This window comes from Panthera leo, chromosome B3, assembly GCF_018350215.1.
Source record: "Panthera leo isolate Ple1 chromosome B3, P.leo_Ple1_pat1.1, whole genome shotgun sequence".
NCBI classification, from domain to species: Eukaryota; Metazoa; Chordata; class Mammalia; order Carnivora; family Felidae; genus Panthera; species Panthera leo.
Genome location: NC_056684.1, coordinates 54,987,182 through 55,007,892, shown reverse-complemented (window position 1 = coordinate 55,007,892; position 20,711 = coordinate 54,987,182). Strand labels below are relative to the sequence as shown.

Here is a 20,711-nt window from a genome sequence, read left to right as displayed (position 1 = left end):
ATTATATATATGCACACACACAATAGAATATTACTCAGCTATAAAAACAAAGAATGAAATCTTGGCTTTTGCAACAACATAGATGTACCTAGAGGGTGTAATGCTGAATGAAATAAGTCAGTCAGAGAAAGACAAATACCATATGGTTTCATTTATATGTGGAATTTAAGAAACAAAAACAAAGAAAAAAAGAAGAAGAAAAAACAAAAAAAAAACCCCACCCAGACTCGTAAATGTAAAGAACAAACCAGAGGGGAGGTAGGTACGAGGATGGGTGAAACAGGTGGAGGGGATGAGAGTATACTTACCGTGATGAGCACCGGGTGATGTTGGGAAGTGCTAACTCTAGATTGTACACCTGAAACTAATATAACACCATATGTTAATTATACTTGAATTTAACAAGTAAATAAATTTTTTTTATTTTTTAATTTTTTTTAATGTTTATTTATTTTTTGAGACAGAGAGAGACAGAGCATGAACAGGGGAGGGTCAGAGAGAGAGGGAGACACAGAATCTGAAACAGGCTCCGGGCTCCGAGCTGTCAGCACAGAGCCCGATGCGGGGCTCGAACCCACGGACCGCGAGATCATGACCTGGGCTGAAGTCGGACGCCCAACCGACTGAGCCACCCAGGCACCCCGTAAATAAATTTTTTAAAGTACTAGGATTCTTCCTCCTGGAATTCTTCAGCCTATCTCCCTGTCCACAAGCCCTTTGTTGGGTAGAGTTATTTCTCCTTTCTCTCAGTTTCTCCCATGTGTTCCACAAAAGGAAAGGACCAGCCTGGGATCCTCCTTCAGTTGAAAGGTGACACGGGGTCATAGTTATGTCTAATATTATATTTTTAACTCGGTACACTAAGAAAATGGAACTAACAATATACAGCAGTATATACTTATGTACTAAGTAGGTAGAGAATTGGAGTTCTAGATATTCAGAGGAGGAATTGAGAGATCTATGCCAGAGAGGCCATGGAGAAAAGAAGAGATAAACCAAGGGTAGAAAACTTGGGACAGTATTTTACAGATAAATAGTAGAGCTCTTCTCTCCTATGGGAAAAGGAACTCTTGTACAGGGAGGACCAAAGACAGGGAAGTATACAACCTGTTTAGAAAATGGACAAAAACAGGTGGCCTATAAAGGGAGAAAAGAGTGAAAGACTAGATTAGGAAGTGAGACCAGAAGATTGAGGACTTCAGGAAATATACCTCATTAAAGAATATAGAGCATAAGGGGAACCTGAATGGCTTAGTCAGTCAAGCTTCTGACTCTTGATTTCATTTGGCCCAGGTCACGATCTCAATGTCCTGAGATCAAGCTCCACATCTGGCTCCATGTTGGGCAGGGAGCCTGCTTAAGAATTCTCTCTCTCTCTCTCTCTCTCTCTCTCCCTCCCTCCGTCTGCCCCTCTCCCTATTCACTCACTCTCACACTCTCTGTCTCACACAAACACACACACACACACACACACACACACACACACACAAAGGGAGAGAGAGAGACAGAGAGAGAGGGAACATAAAACAGGGGAATGACATGATTTAGAAAATGAATTTTTTGTCACCATGCTGAAGGGACTGAGGAACAGAAATCTTTTAAGAAAAGAGGTCAGGAAGCTAATGCAGCCTGTGGGTCTCAGTAGTGAGGATGAGTTCCAGGGATGTGGCAGCACACATGAAACAGAATAGAAAAATTACTGTGTGATTTCATGGTAGAACCATCATGGCCGGGTAAATGATTGGATATGAAAAACAACAGACAGGTGAAGATGAAGACAACAGTGAGACTTGAAACTGGTTGGATGGGGATGAACAGAAATGAGGACTGGAAGAGGAGAGAATCTGGGAATGTGAAAGGGAGAAGATGGTGAGTTTGATGTTTATTACTGGTTGTATGTGGCAGTGTTAAAGGCAGCTCAGCTGGGCTGGAGTAGCCAGTAGGCAAAGGAGATGTAGACGGTTGTTTTGGAGACTGGAGGTTAACACTGGTGAGCATCTATTAGAAATTATACTTACCAGCTAATTAAAATTGCATTTTCCTATAGTTTATAGTTTAGAGTTTTGATTCCTAATAAACATACAAATCAACCTGGAAGGGATAACCCTATTATTAACCAGCATTTGTCCTTTGAGTTTCAGATACATTTTGGGAAACAGATTCTGATGACAAGAAGGGTAGGAATTTTGAGTAACTAAAGAGAAACAGACTCTGCTCCTGGCAAATACCAGGCAAAAAAAGACCTGCAAATCTCCATTTGGGGTTAGAACTTGGGGAATGATTAAGAAACTACATTCATGTATCGCATTCACTTCTGGATGATTTGTGAATGATAAATACTATAACTGCATGTGGATACTCAAATGACATTAATTTAAAAAAGCTTTGCAAAATGTTTTTTATTCTTTTAAGAGAGGACAATTCTTTGTTTAAAACCTGTCTCCAATATTTATAGTAGCATTATCAACAATAGCCAAATCATGGAAAGAAGCCAAATGTCCATCAATTGATGAATGGATAAAGAAGATGTGGTATCGGGGTGCCTAGGTGGCTCAGTTGGTTAAGCATCCAACTTCAGCTCAGGTCATGATCTCATCATGAGTTCAAGCCCTGCATTGGGCTCTATGCTGACAGCTCAGAGCCTGGAGCCTGCTTCGGATTCTGTGTCTTCCCTATCTCTCTGCCCCTAACCCCCTCGCATTCTGTCTCTGTCTCTCTCAAAAATAAATAAACATTAAAATGTGTTCTCTCTGGGTGCCTGGCTAGCTCTGTCAGCAAAGCATGCAACTACACTTGATATCAGGATTGATCATAAGTTTGAGCCCTACATTGGGTATAGAGATTACGTAAAACAATTTAAAAGTTAAACTTAAAAAGCAATGTGTTTTCTCTTCCAAAGTAGATAATGCTATTCTATGCCAAGATCTCTTCTTCTGAGCTAATACACCTATCTTCCAGTTGCTGGGAATGTTAATTGCTAACAGTGCACAACCATATCCCTAACTGAAATTCACCTTGGCCACAGGGAGGTATGGAGCCCAAGGTGACACCTCCTTCCCAGGGTGTAGACCAATATTTTCAACATTCCTAAAAGCCTGTTATGGATAATATAAATCCAGCACTCCTCATGATAAAACAAAAGAAAACACAAATTACCACTATCAGGAATAAAAGAGGGGATGCTATTAAAAATCCTACAGACATTAAAAGGTAATCATGAATAAATTTGTGCCAATGAATTTGGCAACTTACATGAAATGGAAAATTTTCTTGAAAAGCATCAATTCCCAAACTCACATGCAAATAATAGAAAAGCTGAAGAGACTTTATAGCGATTCAAGAAATTATACTCATAATTTTAAATATTCCCACAAGGAAAACACCAAGCACAAATAGCTTCACTGGTATATTTTATCAAAAATTTATGAAAGAAATAACAATAATCCCACAAAAACTCATTCAGAAAAAAAGAAGAGGAGCAAACACCTCCCAATTCATTTTATTAGTTCATCATTGTCCTGACACCAGAACCAAACAAAGACATTACAAAGAAAAGAGAGGACAGGTCAATATCCTTTAGAATTATGGGGCAATAACTTTCAACAATAGCCAAATTATGGAAAGAGCCTAAATGTCCATCAACTGATGAATGGATAAAGAAGATGTGGTTTATATATACAATGGCATACTATTTGGCAATGAGAAAGAATGAAATCTGTCCATTTGCAGCAACGTAGATGGAAGTGGAGAGTGTTTTACTAAGTGAAATAAGTCATACAGAGAAAGACATATACCATATGTTTTCACTCTTATGTGGATCCTGAGAAACTTAACAGAAGACCATGAGGAGGGGAAGGGGGAAAAAAATTAGAGAGGGAAAGAGCCAAACCATAAGAGACTCTTAAAAACTGAGAATAAACTGAGGGTTGATGGGGGGTGGGAGGAGGGGAAAGTGGGTGATGGGCAGTGAGGAGGGCACCTATTGAGATGAGCACTGGGTGTTATATAGAAACCAATTTGACAATAAATTTCATATTTAAAAAAAAGAATTATGGGGCAATAATCTTCAACAAAACTTTAGCAAATTGAACCAAGAAATACATAGAAGGGAAAATGTATTATGAACTAGTGGATTTTATCCCAAGAATGTAAAGTTGGTTTGACATTCAAAAATCGAGATAGGGGCGCCTGAGTGGCTCAGTCAGTTAAGCGTCCAACTTCGGCTCAGGTCATGATCTCGCTATTCATGAGTTCTAGCCCCACGTCGGGCTCTGTGTTGACAGCTCAGAGCCTGGAGCCTGCTTAGGATTCTGTGTCTCCCTCTCTCTGTCTGCTCCTCCCCCACTCATGCTCTATCTCTGTCTCTCCAAAATAAACATTAAATTTTTTTTTAAATCAATATAACTCTCCATATTAATAGATTAAAACACACATATGCTTGTCTCAAGAGATACAGAGAAGGCAGTTGACAAAATAAACACCAATTTAAAACAAAAGCTTTCAGCAAACTAGGAATATAAGAAATGTCCTGATAAAGGGATCTATGAAAAAAATACACTTAACATCACCTTTAACGGTGAAAGACCAGATGCTGTCTCCTTTAGATAAGGAACAAAGGGGAGGGGAGCTGATCTCACCACTTGTATTCAACTGCTGGGAGTTGGAACCAATGTTATTAGGTAAGAAAAATAAATAAAGGACATACACTGGAGAGGGAAAATTTAAACTGCCACAGACAAAATGATCATGTATGTAAAATACACAAATAATCTACAAAAAACGGGACTACAACTGTAAACTAAATTCAGCAACGACATAGGACACAAGGTCATTATACAAAGAATCCATTATATTCTATTTGCAAGCAAAATGTATTGTTAAATGGATCAAAAACTTTTTTTAAACAATACCTTTAGTTTGGCTGGACAACCTCCTACTAGACCCTTCTACCGTAATAGTAAACTCTGGGGGGAAAACATAAAAACAAATAATAATAACAAAATTATCTAAAAGACTGGGAATGTGAACAAAAGTAGGTTCTGGAGGGGAGATGACACCCAAAGGAAGGAAATGGCACAGGGTGTGTATCCTATTTCCTACAACTTTAAGTCTGAAGACAGCCTACCACCAGCATTGTGCAGGGTGACTAAACCTTTACAAAAAAGTCACAATCTGTTTAGACTAAAGAAACAGAGTATAAAGTTTGGGGCAATTCAGTTGCTAACCATGAGAGTAGAATCCCAAAAAGGAGAACACCAGAGAGGTGGAGCTACAAATTATGTGTCTATACTTATCCAAAATATCTGCCTAACCCTTAAATTTGCATAGGTGGACAGACTGCAACTAACCCAGTTAAGGATATAAGAAATGAACTACAATTTGAACTACTGCCCAAGAGACAGAGTTCATAGCTTGAGCCCAGCAAAGTTAATTGCCTGTTAAACCAAACAAAACCACAACTCTCTCTGGAGAAACATAACAAAATTGAAAGTCATCACAACTTAAAATTCACAATGTCCAGGATACAATCCAGAATATTCAACATGCAAAGAAACAGAAAAAGGCAAGAAATTTTCAGGTAAAAAGACAATCAATAGAGACAAACCCTGAGATGTTCCAGATGTTGGAATGAGTAGACAAGAATTTTTAAAGCAGGTATTATAATTCTGATCAATGAAGTAAAGGAAAATATGACCATAATGAAAAGGCAGAGAAATAGAAACCCAAAAAAAAAAAAAAAAAGAATGAAAAAAATTCTAAATTTGATGTCTGAAATTAAAAATATACTTGATGAGTTTAATAGAATGGAGAAGATAGAGAAAAGAATCAAGAAACTTGAACACTAATCAATAGAAATTTATCCAATATAAGGAGCACAGGAAAAAAGACTGGAAAAAAATTAACAGAGCCTCAAGGACTTACTTTATCAAGGTCTAAGATGTATATATTTGAAGTTATACAAGGAGAGGAGAGAGAGAGAGAGAGAAGAAACAAGAAAAATTTTTGAATAATAGTGACCAAAAATTTTTCTAGTTTGGAGAAAGTTATATTTACAGATTGAAGGTGTTCAGCAAACCCTAAGAAGGATAAATATGAAGAAAACTATGCTGATACTGCTTCAAAGCAAAAATGAAGAGACAATCTTGAAAGGAGATACAGAAATGACACATCATGTACCAGGGAACAATGGCACAAGTAAATATTGACTTCTTATCAGAAACAATGAAGGCAAGAAAAATCTGGAATAATATCTTTAGAGTGTTGAAACAAACAAACAAAAATTGTCAGCCCCAAATTCTATATCCAGCAAAAGTATCTTCCAAGGCCAAATAAAGACATTTTTATTAAATAAATCATTTAAAATACTATAAAAATATGAAATGCATAGGAATAAATTTAACATGTATAAGTTCTTACACTAAAATTATAAACCATTGATAAAATAAATAAAAGACCTAAATAAGTGGGAAGATATCATTTTATTTACTGAAAGACTCCACATTGGTAAGAAGTCAACACTTCTTTACTTCTTGAGGGTTGGTGGGGGGGATAGGTATGGAGGCTCGGCTGACCACTGGACTCTGCAGACACTACCCTGGGATAGAAATGACAGCACCATGTGCTTCTGCAGGAAATGGAAGATCAGCTTCCCACTCAGAACCTGCTGACACACAGTGGGGGAACAAAGACACACAGTCTGTTTTTGTGGGATAGGAGAGGGGGCTGTGGTTTTTCCATTGCTGTTTAGATGGAGTGGGGCCGGCCTTAACTAAAATGTTTTGTTGTTAGGCTATCCTTTTCCCAATCTTTGACAAGGGAGAACAGAGTTATTTGTTATTTATTTGCCAGGGGGAGAATGTCTGTACCTGCTGGCAGTCTGGGTTGGAGATTTCTGCAACTGATGGTTCATGATATAGGAGAGGCTATAGGGAAACCCAGAAACTCATCACCTTATTCTTCCTTAAATCCTGAGGTCCCTAGGCAGCTCGTCCTCTTTTTTCACCTTTCAGACACTTTCTCAGCTCATAGTTGTGTTACATACACAAAATTTTGGTTTTAAGAAGGAGCTGGGAGGAATGGAGCTATACATTTGGATGAACAAGAAGTTCCCCCCCAAATAATTTTGAAACAGCTCAAAGTTAGAGCATTTACACTATAATTAAGTTATCAAGACAGTGTGGTACTGGTGACAGGATAGCCCATGGACCAATGAAATAAATAAGAGAGTCCAGAAGTAGACCCACATGTATATGAGCTGCTGATTTTTGATACAAGTGCCAAGGTAAGTCAATACAGAAAGGACAGTCTTCTAAATAAATGATACTGTAAAACCAATAACCCCATGGACAAAAGTAAGCCTTGACCTTTATCTAACCCTATATAAAAATCTTAAAAGGAACATACATAAAAAATAAAAATTTAAGGGGTTCCTGGGTGGCTCAAGCAGCTCAAGCTCCACACTGGAATCCACATTGGGCAGAAAGTCTACTTAAAAATAAATAATTAAAATTAAAAAGTCTTAGGGGCACTTGGGTGGCTCAGTTAGTTGAGCGGCCAACTTCAGCTGAGGTCATGATCTCACGGTTTGTGAGTTCGAGCCCTGCGTCAGGCTCTGTGCTGACAGCTTGGAGCCTGGAGCTGCTTTGGATTCTGTGTCTCCCTCTCTCTCTAGCCCTCCCCCGTTTGCGCTCTGTCTCTGTATTTCAAAAATGAATAAATGTTTAAAAAATTTTTAAAAATTAAAAAGTTTTAGATAAAAATATAGGGAAATATTTTTGTGATCTTTGGGTAGGCAAAGATTTTTTTAGACAGGGAAAACAAAAATACTCATCAAAAGAAGAAACATGATAAGTTGAACTTCATCTAAACTAAAAACATCAAAGACATTGTTAAAAAAATGCAAAGGCAGGAATGCCTGGGTGGTTCAGTAGGTTAAAGCGTCCTACTTCGACTCAGGTTATGATCTCACGGTTTGAGCTCCACAATAGGCTCAATGTGGACAGCTCAAAGCCTGGAGCCTGCTTCAGATTCTGTGTCTCCCTCTCTCTCTGCCCCTCCCCTCCCCTGCTCTCTCTCTCTCTCTCTCTCTCTCTCTCTCTCAAAAATAATAAATAAACATTTAAAAATTATAAAAAAAAGAAAATGCAAAGGCAAAGGGAGAACTGGTTGTAATAGATATCTGACATTGTACTTATATCAAAATATAGTGAACTTCTATAACTCAATAAGAAAATAACCCATAAAAATGAACACAATATTAAAATTTCACAAAAGATTATGTAAATAGCACATGAAAAGATGTTCAACATCATTAGTTATCAAGGAAATGCAAATTACAATGATACTCCACTATGCACTGGAGGACGTAATTGGTTTCATAGATAAGGAGCACTGCGACACCAGGCTGATTCTGCAGCTATATGATACGTTGAAACAGTTTTGGGATCTGTTTAACTTCCAAGACAACAAGGTCCTAAAGCTCCAAAGACTATAGCAGAAATCTCTAGGGGCAAACTCAGTTCCAGACGGCACATACTCCATTCCTTAATCTCTGTATAGCTTCTAGTGATGAGATGTCTGCAGTCCAGCAGCTAAAAACAGACAAGGAATTATCTGTCCTTTTTGGCCCTCCCTACTCCATGGATACCAGAGCATAATGTTCTTTCCTCATCACCTCAGCTCTGTAGGCTGCTTCTCAGAAACAAAGAAATAAATGAACATGAAAAAGAAACTATTTTTAAAATATAGGTTACGCTCCCTATCCGAAAGTAGAGCATTGCTATGAAAATTTCTTCAAGGCTGAAATAGTGGAAAGCAGAGAAACAATTACCATTAACTTACATAGAAAAATTTTGAGCATTCCCAGACCCAAAAAATAACTTCTTGGGCTTTTCTGATATTTCAGGACACATCTTGCTAACAGATGCACAAAATAAATTGAGATAAAGCACAGATGCCCACATACACATTTCAGAGCTATGGCATGTTGACGCTGAGATGCTGAGTGTAGTTCCCGAGGAAGGAGCTGGACGGTGCCTATGTCCCTGCTGGGGGTGTGTGCTGCCTCTATAATGGCTCACAGCAAAGCGAACGCTGAACACCATTTTTACTTTTTGCCTTTTTTCATAAAAGCGAAAATCCTAAGATTTCTTTCAGTTAGTGAAAAAAGGTACTAATGTAGGACTTCTATAAAAGTGAAATGGGGTAATGCAAATTTTCGAGAAGTGAAAGAAGTGTGGGGCACCTGGGTGGCTCAATCAGTTAGGCAGCTGACTTCAGCTCAGGTCATGATCTCGCGGTTCATGGGTTCGAGCCCCGCGTTGGTCTCTGTGCTGACAGCTCAGAGCCTGGAGCCTGCTTCAGATTCTGTCTCCCTCTCCCTCTGCCCCTCCCCTGCTGGTGCTCTGTGTCTCTCTGTCTCTCAAAAATAAATTTAAGAAATTTAAAAAATTACAAAAAAAAGAAGTGTGAGCCTCAAAAGAATGAGAAGACAAAACAGGAAGAAAATATTTGCAAATGACCTGTCTGATAAAAGATTGTTATCCAAAATACACAAAGGACTCTGGAAGTTCCACAGTAGGAAAACATACAACTAGATTAAAAAATGGACATGAGGGGCACCCGGGTGGCTCAGTCGGTTGAGCGTCCGACTTCAGCTCAGGTCATGATCTCAGGGTCCATGAGTTCCGGGCTGACAGCTCAGAGCCTGGAGCCTGCTTCGGATTCTGTGTCTCCCTCTGTCTCTGCTCCTCCCACACTCATGCTCTGTCTCTATGTCAAAAATAAACAAACATAAAAAAATTAAAAAAAAAAATGGATGAGTCCTAAACAGACATCTCACTAAAGAAGACATACAGATGGCAAATAAGCATATGAAAAGGTGCTGAACATCATATGTCATTAGGGAATTGCAAGTAAAAACAACAAGATACCACTACCCACCCATCATAATGGCCAAACCACTGACAACACCAAATGCTAATAAGGATGTGGAGCAACCAGAATACTTGTTCACTGCTGGTGGGGATGTGAAATGGTACAGCTACTTTGAAAGACATTTTTTCAGTTTTCTACAAAATTAAACATACTCTTACCTTATAGCCCAGCAATTGTGCACCACTTGGAAACTTACTCCACACAAAGACCTGCACATGGATGTTTACAGTGGCTTTATTCATAATGGCCAAAACTTGGAAGCGACCAAATGTCCCTCAGTAGGGGAATGGATAAACTGTGGTACGAGACAATGGAATATTATTTATCACTAAAAAGAAATAAGCTATCAAGCCATCAAAAGACATGGAGGAATCTTAAATGTTATTACCAAGTGAAAGGAAGTCGATCTGAAAAGGCTATATTCTGTATGGCTCCAACTACGGCATTCTGGAAAAGGCAAAACTATGCAGACAGTAAAAAGATCACTGTTTTCCAGGATTTAGAGAGGAAGGAGAGATGACTAGGTGGAGCATAGAGGAGTTTTAAGGCAGTGAAACTATTCTTTGTGATGGTATAATGATGGATACATGTCATTATCCATTCGTCCAATCCCACAGAATGTACATCACCAAGAGTGAACCCTCATGTAAACCATGGACTTTGGAGGATTATGACATGTCAATGGAGGTTCATCAGTTATAACAAACATCCCACTTTGATACAGGATATTGATAGGAGGGGAGGAAGTGAGGAAGGGCGGGGGTTAGGAGGGTGCTTGGAAACTCTCTGGACTTCCCATTCAGTTTTGCTGTAAACCTAAAACTGCTGTCAAAAATAAAGTCTTTTTTTTTCTTAATATGTAATCCTGATGTACTCTGCCTGACGCATCCAGCTAGTCACTGCAAGTGACCAACAACAGAAGTAAGTAGAACTCACATGGTGAGCTATAAGAGCCAAGAACAGACATCTTCCCATACTTCTTTCCCACTTGTCACCTCAGTTCCTTCAACCCTCCATTCTAACTTTTCGGGTCCTCCAAATTCCACAAGGCTCATTTATTTGTAATTCTTAGAAAGAAGTAATATCTTAAACATTAATAAATACCTTTCTTGTGTGAGGGTATAGATTCAGCTCCTTTGCTAAGGCCAGGTTTTGATAAGGGATCCTTGGTTGAAACATTACAGATAAGCAGAGAGGGGAAAAAAGAGGGAAGAAGAAAAGACCACAAAATAGAAGAGTGTAGGTGCTGAAGATAAATTTTGAGAATTTCACTAAAAGTAAGACCCAATTTTTTTAAAATTTTTTTTAACGTTTATTTATTTTTGAGACAGAGAGAGACAAAGCATGAACGGGGGAGGTTCAGAGAGAGAGGGAGACACAGAAACTGAAGCAGGCTGCAGGCTCTGAGCTGTCAGCACAGAGCCCAACATGAGGCTCGAACTCACAGACAGCGAGATCATGACCTGAGCCGAAGTCAGATGCTTAACCGACTGAGCCACCCAGGTGCCCCAGTAAGACCCCAATTTAAATTAAAAAACAGGGATGCCTGGGTGGCTCAGTCGGGTAGGCATCTGACTCTTGACTTTGGCTCAGGTCATGATCACACGGTCATGAAAATGAGCCCCATGTGGGGCTTCATGCTGAGCATGGAGCCTGCTTAGGATTCTCTCTCTCCCTCTCCCTCTGACCCTCCCCTGCTCACATGCACACTCTCCCCCTCTCTCAAATATTTTTTAATTTAAAAAAATTTTCATAATTATCTGATTTCAAAACATTGTAATTGTTAAAATGAAGAATTTCTGCAAATAAGAGAATGTTATAAAGTTCTCTGCCATTCCCCCAGATTTCTGATCTTGGATAAATTATTTAATTTCTCTATGAACCAGTTTTTCCCAGCTGTGAAATAAAGACACTGCTTGCTTACTGCCAAGGCTGTTCCTGGAATAAATCATAGTAGAGTGGTCCCACCCTAAATATTCTGATGTAGATGGAACCTAATAGAAACAAGTATCCAGTGTAGCTTTAAAGAAGATAAAATCAGAGAAAGGTAATGCACAGCCTCAGGGGAGCACATGAGAGCATGGTATCGTCTGGCTGGAACTTCTCATGGGAAACATGTAGGCTGATTATAATACAGTTGGGCTTGTTGTTAAAACAAGGTAATACTCTCCCCGCTTCACTCTTTCTACATCGTCCTCAAGTCATTACCGTGCCACTGGTTCGGCACTGATTTATCCCTCTCTTGAGTTCCCCAGGGTTCCAGGCTATTACCATAATCTTCTATATCCCAAAAACAGATTTATCAAACAAAGGGAAATATAAAACTTAATTAAAATATCTAAAGGTTTTTCATAAAAGTTATCTTTATCAATTTGAGAAGTCACTATCATTTGGAGTTGGTAATGAGAATAACTTAGTTGAAAATTGAATCAGAAATGTGAAAATCAACATGAGAACCTACTTCAGAATGCAAAGGGAAAATGTTTTTAAAGAGAGAGAGAGACATGAGAGAGACATGAGAAAACCTGGTACAGAAATAACAGCCCAAAACACCACTGAGGAAAAATGTCCTGAGCTGAAAAAGAGAGGAGGGAGCAAATCAAAAGGATTTACCTTGCCTTATTCTAGGCTAAACAAATAAATAAAAGGAGATCACATGTCACAGAGAGAATGAGCAAATGGACAAATAATTACCAGACAACATAAAGAAAATATATCTTAGCCAAGTTTCCCCAGAAAGCCCTATGAGACAAAATCCTGTTTGTGAGCACTTTACTGGAAGTGTGATCCCAGGGAAAAGTGAAAGAGAGGGCTGATGAAGGGTATATGATGTGTTTGTTATCTACTGCTGTGTTACAAATGCTTCATTACACCCCAAAAGTTCACCTTTTAAAGCAACACATATATTATCACACAGTTTCTATGAATCAGAATTCAGGAGCAGCTTACCCCAGGGCCTCTCATTCAGGGGCCCTTGTAAGATTGCTACAAGGCATCTGCTGGAGCAGTGGTGGTAAAAGGTACAAGAAAGGTACCTCAGGGTGGACTGGGGGACCATCTGTCCCCCACTTCACTCAGGAGGGTGTTTGCAATCTTCACATCCTCACTGGCTAGTGGTTAGTGACAACTGTTCTTTGCCATATGAGCCTCTTCACCAGGCTCACAACATGGCGGGTTGCTTTCTCCAGAACCAGTGTTCTGAGAGGGAGAGAGAAAGAGCAAAAGAGAGCAAACAAGATGGAGGTTAGAGTCTTTTTATAACCTAATCTCAGAAGTGACATTCTATATCCATTGTTATATTGTTTTTAGAATAGTCACTAGGTTCAGCCTACAATCCAAGAGAAAGTATTACCCAAGGGTGTGAATACTATCAGGCAGGACACCAGGGGCCATTTAGAGGCTGCCTACCACAAGACCAGTTGGGGCCCAGCACAGTGAAAGAGGGAGAGTCAGAACATGGTGTGTTACCAAGTGGACACAGAGCACTCTGAGTATCTAGGAAAAGAAAGAAAGGAGCATTTAACTACTAAGCTTTCCCCCACAAAGCAAAAACTCTTTCATTTCTCCAAGCACAGGCTTAGGGTGGGCTTCCCTGAGAAGAAGGTATGTGCAGGAGGTGAGAGACGCATGAAGCAGCCATGAGACTGCCTTGAGGGAGAAGCACTGCAGGTGCATGAAGCTGGAGGGACTCTTCATGGAGTTGGTTGCCACTGAAATGAGCTAGAGACATCAGTAAGAGCTGTCTGACATAGTCTGAGCTCTAAATGTTGAAGTGCTAGAAACTGAGTCTTCTAACTTAAGGAGTCAGCACAAATTTCCACAGACCATTATAGATGACCACAGCCCAGTCCCCCTAGACTTTCCATGACAACAGTGGCCTTAATAACTACAGGACAGACAAGATATAAATGGACATATTGTATTTAGTAAGTAGGTAAGCATCACCATCATTTACTTAATCAAAGTCTTCTTGACTTTAACCTGATAGCTCATCTTTATCATGTCTTCAAAAGCAATAAGCTTCTTCCTTTTCAATTTTCACCTGGAAATGTATATTACATCAAGAAATTTCATAGACTCACAGAATTTAATAGCTAGAAGAAACTTCAGTGGGTCATTTAACTTCCTCTCTCTAGGCAGAACTATCCCTCAACCATCTAAATTCATATATGTATATAAATGATTTATATATTTATAAATTTATATATATAATTTATATATATGTGTATATATACATCACGTATACACGTATATATGTATATATGTGTATATATATAAATATATATAAATATATATATATATATATATATATATATATATATATGATTTTTAGAAGATGTCCAGATATACCAGTTTTAGATTTCATTTAATGGCTGATTTTGGCAATATCTCTATTTGTTTCCATAATCTAGATCTCTATGTAGTTATATATATACATATATACATATATATACCCACATATATGCACACACACATATATATATTTTTAGAAGACCTATAGATATACTAACTTTAGATATCACTTAGTGATTGATTTCAATATGTATCTGTTTCCATAATCTATATATATGTAATTATAATTACATCTATATATTCCTGAATATATCTATATCTGTGCCTACAACTCTCCCTCCCACCCCTACTTCCTCTGTCAAGAGACTACTTGTTGGTGTTGCACCTAGAAAGATCTCTTTGAAACAGGTTGAACACTCTCTGAAATCCTTTTTAAAAAAGAATATGCTCAACAGAAAAATTCAAATAATTCTACAAGATGAATTTATTATGAGTTGTTATAGGAATTAGTCTTAAAATAGTTATTGGAAGTATTAGATCTTTACCTTAAGATAAGTGGGCAAGACTAGAAGCAGGGAAACCAATTAGGAGTCTATTGGAGTGGTCCAGGTGAGAGAGTGGTGGCCTGAACTAGAATGATGCCAACAGAGATGGAGGGGAGTGGGCACAAGGTATGTTTTGGAGATAAAACCAGTGGGATGTGCTGCTGGTTGGCTGTGCAGGGCCAGGGGAAAAGTTAAGGAGGAGTTCCAGGGCAAAATGGCCAGATGCCTGGTATCTGCTCCAAGATAACCCCAGGAGGGGGAGAGGAGTGTGGGTAGTGGTGGAGAAGCAAGACTGCCCCTAAACTGAACATTGTGGAAGCTGAGTGATGGGTGCATGGGTTTCACATAAAAACTCTGGCCCTTTTCCTTATGCTTTAAACTATCCGCAATAAAAATGTCTTAACATGCCAAAACACGTTTACCTAGTGATTTCGATGCCAGAAATCAACCCTAAGGAGACCCTCAGAACTAAAAATAGATCTTTATATCTGAATGGTCACAGCATCTTCATTTCAATATTTATAATATTGAAATACAGTAAAACCTCAGTTTGCGGGCACAATTCATTCTGGAAACATGCTTGTAATCCAAAGCACTTGCATATCAAAGTGAATCTCCCCATAAGAAATAATGGAAACTCAGATGATTCATTCCACAACCCAAGAATATTCATATAAAAATGGTTACAATACTGTAATACAATACAAAATAATAAAGAAAATACAAAATATGAAGAAAAATAAACAAATTAACCTGCACTTACCTTTGGAAACCTTCATGGCTGGTGTGAGGGAGACAAGAGAGAGGAGGGTTATTGTGTAGGATGGCCTTCACTATCACTAAGGGAATCACTGCTATCTACTGGCTCAATGCAATGTTTTTCTGCACAGGGGCCATTGGGTATACTCATACAGATGTTGACTATAGTACAGTATTAATAAACTCTTGTCATATACTGAATTAAATGTAACTGGCAACAAGGCAGCAGAGGAAAGGGCCTATATGTGCAGGCAGGCTGACCTAGAAAGAAGCAAAGCATTCCTAAGCTTACTCTGGTATGGAAGACAAAGGACTGTCCATAGGTGTTTTGGAGTGACAAAAAATACACTAGTTCCAGTTGTGAGCGCCTTCCAATGTTCTTAAAAATCACTGATTTTTGCCAAACACAGTGGCCTGAGACTGAGCATCTGAGCATAGGAGACGGTCACCCACAATCCCACAGTGAGAAAGTGAGAGAGAAGAATCATTGGTTTAGTTGTGCTTTTGTGACTTTTGCTATCACCTACTACTCATATTGCAAGACACCACTCATTTATCAAGTTAAAATTTATTAGAAATGTTTGCTCATCTTGTAGAATGCTCACAACACAAGTTACTCGCAATTCAAGGCTTTATTGTATTAAAAATAATCTTGTTGGGGCGCCTGAGTGGCTCAGTCGGTTAGGCGGCCGACTTCGGCTCGGGTCGTGGTCTCGCGGTCTGTGGGTTTGAGCCCCGTGTCGGGCTCTGTGCTGACAGCTCAGAGCCTGGAGCCTATTTCGGATTCTGTGTCTCCCTCTCTCTGACCCTCCCCCGTTCATGCTCTGTCTCTCTCGTCTCAAAAATAAACGTTAAAAAAAAATTTTTTTTAAATAATCTTGTTGACTAACAAAAAAGCAATAAACATATTGTGATAGTCATATGAATACATTATATGGCATTTCTATTGAAAATCACAATGGAAACCCTTGTATGGAAACCAATTTGACAATAAATTTCATATATTAAAAAAAAAAAAAGAAAGAAAAAAAAGAAAAGAAAATCACACCCTTAATAATTTGGGAAAACACTGACTATGTAATAAAAAGTTAAATATATGAGCATGTATAAATATAAATATGTAATTATATATGCCAAAAGAAAATACATATCAAAATATTATCATTGCAATAAGAGAATTTTGAGTGATTTTTTATTTGCTCATACTATATAATTATACACTATATATAGCTTACTACTAATATGCATTAGAAAGAAGAAGTAGGGGAGCCTGGGTGGCTCAGTCTGTTGAGTGTCTGGCTTTGGCTCAGGTCGTGATATCACGGTTCGTGAGTTGGAGCCTTGTGTCAGGCTCTGTGCTGACAGCTCAGAGCCTGGAGCCTGCTTCAGGTTCTGTGTCTCCCTCTCTCTCTGCCCTCCCCCGCTAGTGATCTCTCTCTCTCTCTCTTTCTTTCTCTCTCTCTCTCTCTCTCTCTCTCAAAAATAAACATATAAAAAAAAAGAGACAAGAAGTAAACATTATTTTAAAGGGTAGGAAAAGAATGATTTGTTGGAATTTATCTCTTCCAGGCATGACAGTTTAAAACCACAATTGAATTGCTTTCACTCTGGAACATTTATTGACTACTTATTATTTGCAAAGCACTGTTCCATGGTTATTCTATGTCATTTAGCAGGAAAAATAATTCACATTTCAGATTAGTTAAAAAGAGAGTAGATAAAGTTGGGGACAGAAAAACAAAGGAATTTAGTATTTAGGCAGTTGAGAGTAACTTTCTAGAAAGATAATGTGTTCAGTTTGGGAACACTCAAGTCCAATAGAGTTAATAGCAATTCCCCACCCATTTCCTTTATTGCTGTTGCTTCAATATGGTCGCAAAACCACAGGAAAAAAAATACTTCATATGTCCCACTTCAATGAATTCTAACTTCATGATGAAAACTAGGAGAAAAGTAAGCATTGTTCAATGACAGCTGCTACAAAAATGTAGCAAACCCTGGGAGGCAGAGATATACCCTTTACTGGGAAAAAAAAAATGGGAAAATGAGTAAACATTACAAGAATTTGTCATAAAAGTGCTGAAATTACAATCCAAGTTGGCAAGATTTCTTAGCGTTTTCCTGTCTTTTGTGGTCTTCTGGGAAGGCTCCCGGCTTCCTCCACCCTGAGATTGGGGATCCGACCAGCCCGCCTGACCAGGGTGAATATGGAAACAGCCACAGCTGCTCCAGGCAAGATGGTTGGGGAGCCCTGATACACAGTCACCGATCCCTTGATGGCAATAGGTATCCAAGTGAACTTCAGAACCTCAGACTGCTTGAACCCACAAGTTTTAACCCATAACCTGAGGGTTCTATTTCAATTAGCACAAGGTCTTGCTTTTTAAAATATTAATGGCTGAAGGCCTCTAAGGTGTAAGGATTACTTCTTACTCCTTTTTTTAAGGTTTACTTATTTAGTTTGAGAAAGAGACCGAGACAGAGAATGAGCAGGGGAAGTACAGAGAGAGAGGGAGAGGAGGAGAATCCCAAGCAGGCTCCACACTGTCAGCATGGAGCCCAATGCGGGGCTCGAACTCATGAACCATGAGATCATAACCTGAACCAAAATCAAGAGTTGGAGGCTTAATCGACTACCATCCAGACGCCCCAGGGTTACTTCTTACTTTTACTTCTTTTTGTTTGAATGTGACAAGTTTCCTTGAGAGGATAAATTCCTATTTCTTTCAAGATAAGGGGCGCATAACCGTTCTTGACACGGGGTCTCCCCAAATTGCCCAGCCCATGCTCTCCCTATGTTACTCCAGATCCTGATACATATGGGAAAAGTAGAGGATTCATAAAGCACATGTCAGAAGAAGAGGGGAATGGATGTGGGGTGGGGGAATGTGTTTATAAAACTTGTGCCCTTGATGAATAATGTACACGCACAAAGTCATGGGCTGGAGCTCCTATTCTCTTTTGTCTGAGCTCTGTGGATACAATAGCCTGCACTGAAAAGGCAACAGAGTCCAGGCCATATCATCAACTTGCCTTCTGTGCCCACCATGTTCTGGGTATTATCTTCCTCTGAGGTAGTGCAGATCCCAAATGGCTAGAAACCTCAATATGTCCATGAAGCTTGTGAAGAAAATCTTCTTTATGTTCTTCTACAGATTTTCCTATCATCTATGGATTCTTCTGAATAAAAAGGAGTATAACTTTTGCTCTGCCATGAAGCAAGACAAAATCTTTTGACTCTTGAAAAACCAAAGAGGATTAAAATGGTAAATGAGTCACAGGCAATAATTCACAGTTCATGAACCTATTTGATATGAGAAGGAGTTCCTGTGTGTATCATTTTTTAAATGGCTTTAAAGTGACATTAAAAAACAAGAAGTGCACTTGAAAGAAATCCAGACTAAATGTACAGATAACAAAAGAATAGAAAAATAAGATATTATGATTTACTACAATAAGGTATCCAAACATTTAGACTGACTTCTGATTTCTGATGTTTGTATGTTCTGGGACAAGAACAGGAAAGAGTCCGTAAAATAAGTTAATTAGACTTGGATGACTTTGATATCTAGTGGGACATTCATGATGTATTTTATGTATCTTGCATGTGACACATGATGGTTACGGCATATGAGGTAATGTTATACAATACATGGTGTGCATGAATTAAGAGAGAAATATGCAGCACATAATCATTTGGTACACAAATCCTTGACAGTCAATTTATATTGTGAAAAGAACAGATCTGTAGCTCATTGAGTTCAAGGTTAAATATATTGCCAGAGGATAAACAACCATATTCCTGTTTCTTCTAGGCAAATTATTTTTCATGTTGAAAGGCAGAAACTGACTTTTCTACGTAAATGATTAGCTCTTTGGCAGAAAAAAGACACCTATCTTGAAGGTTAATTAATCTCTCTAATATCTTTTAAAACTATTTTTCTCCTCTGACATCAGGTGAGTAGGCGATTAAAAAAAAAAAAAGTGAGGGATTTAATTTAATACAAAAGATGTGGCCAAGAACACCAGAATAAACTCTGTGCCCGAAAATGTATAATGGATAGGTGTGCATAGATAAGGATTCTCAAAGATGGGATAAGCATGGCTAGTTATTTTTTCTTAATAAGAATCAACTGTTATTTGACACAAAGAGTTGTAAGGGGACAGTGAAGTGCAATAGCATCCTATTTCATGAGGAAATGTGGATAGAGTCTACCTAAATACAATCAACCAAAAAGCTTAGGCTTGGAAGCTTAGGCACAAAATTCTATAGTATAGTGTAGTGTGGTATAACATAGTACAATAGAGTATATATGTTATAGTATAGTCTATAGCTCCTCACCAACGAGCTCTGATTTCTTGGAGAGATGAGATTAATATGAGACACAATGGACAAACCATGAATGACTAATGTAAATGATTGCTAAACACTATGGGTAAACTATAGACCTGTGGAAGCCCACAGGAAGGAGGTGCTTAGTTGGCCAATGAAGGGTCCATGGAGGAAATGACACTTGAGTTATTCCAAATAATAGGTGTGTGATCTATTTAGGCTAAGGGAAGAAAGAAGAGAAGCCTGCCTTGGCTGAGAATAAAAGTGTGTTCGAATATAAATAAGCTTTGTGCATTTGAGGAACATTAAGAGACCCACCTGAGAGCATGTTGAGGAAAATGGAAAAAGCTATTGGATCAGTAGCGGGGAGTCAGACCATGAAGAGCCTCAGAAACCTGGCAAAGGATTTAGATGTCATAGGATAGGAAGTGGTAAGATGAAAGCACTGTTTAAGGAACATTTGTCTGGTGTGTATGTGCAGGAGAGATTGGGCCAGGGGTTGATGTACCCACCCAAAAATGAGCTGGGGAGAATGCAGTGACAACAGAGAGACAGGAACAGACACAGGGAACAAGATGAAAGAAGTCAGTAGAGAAGCTGAGTATCAGAGGTATCAGAAGTGAGTGAAGACAAGGTTTTTAAACCGAGAAAATGAGGTCAGGGGGGCGGGGATGGGGTGGGGACTGGTGTTGATGACAGAGATACTAAAACCAGGATGGATAGCTAGCTGTACAGAGACAGTTCATTTTTAAACATCTTGAGTTTTCACATGGAAATCCAAGAAATGTTTTTAAATTTTTTTAAGTATTTTAGAAAGGCGGAAGTGAGTGCCACACCTTGAGCCT

The 20,711-nt window shown here is 38.7% G+C and overlaps 1 long non-coding RNA gene across 1 annotated transcript; it reads right to left on the bottom strand.

Annotated features, from left to right (window-relative positions):
• Window positions 1–328: 328 nt before the first annotated feature.
• On the bottom strand, window positions 329–10,425 carry LOC122221410. Its single transcript, XR_006203204.1, has 3 exons — window positions 10,325–10,425; window positions 10,095–10,231; window positions 329–364 (listed from the first exon to the last, which is right to left on the bottom strand). It is a non-coding gene; the product is annotated as an uncharacterized LOC122221410 (long non-coding RNA).
• Window positions 10,426–20,711: the final 10,286 nt, after the last annotated feature.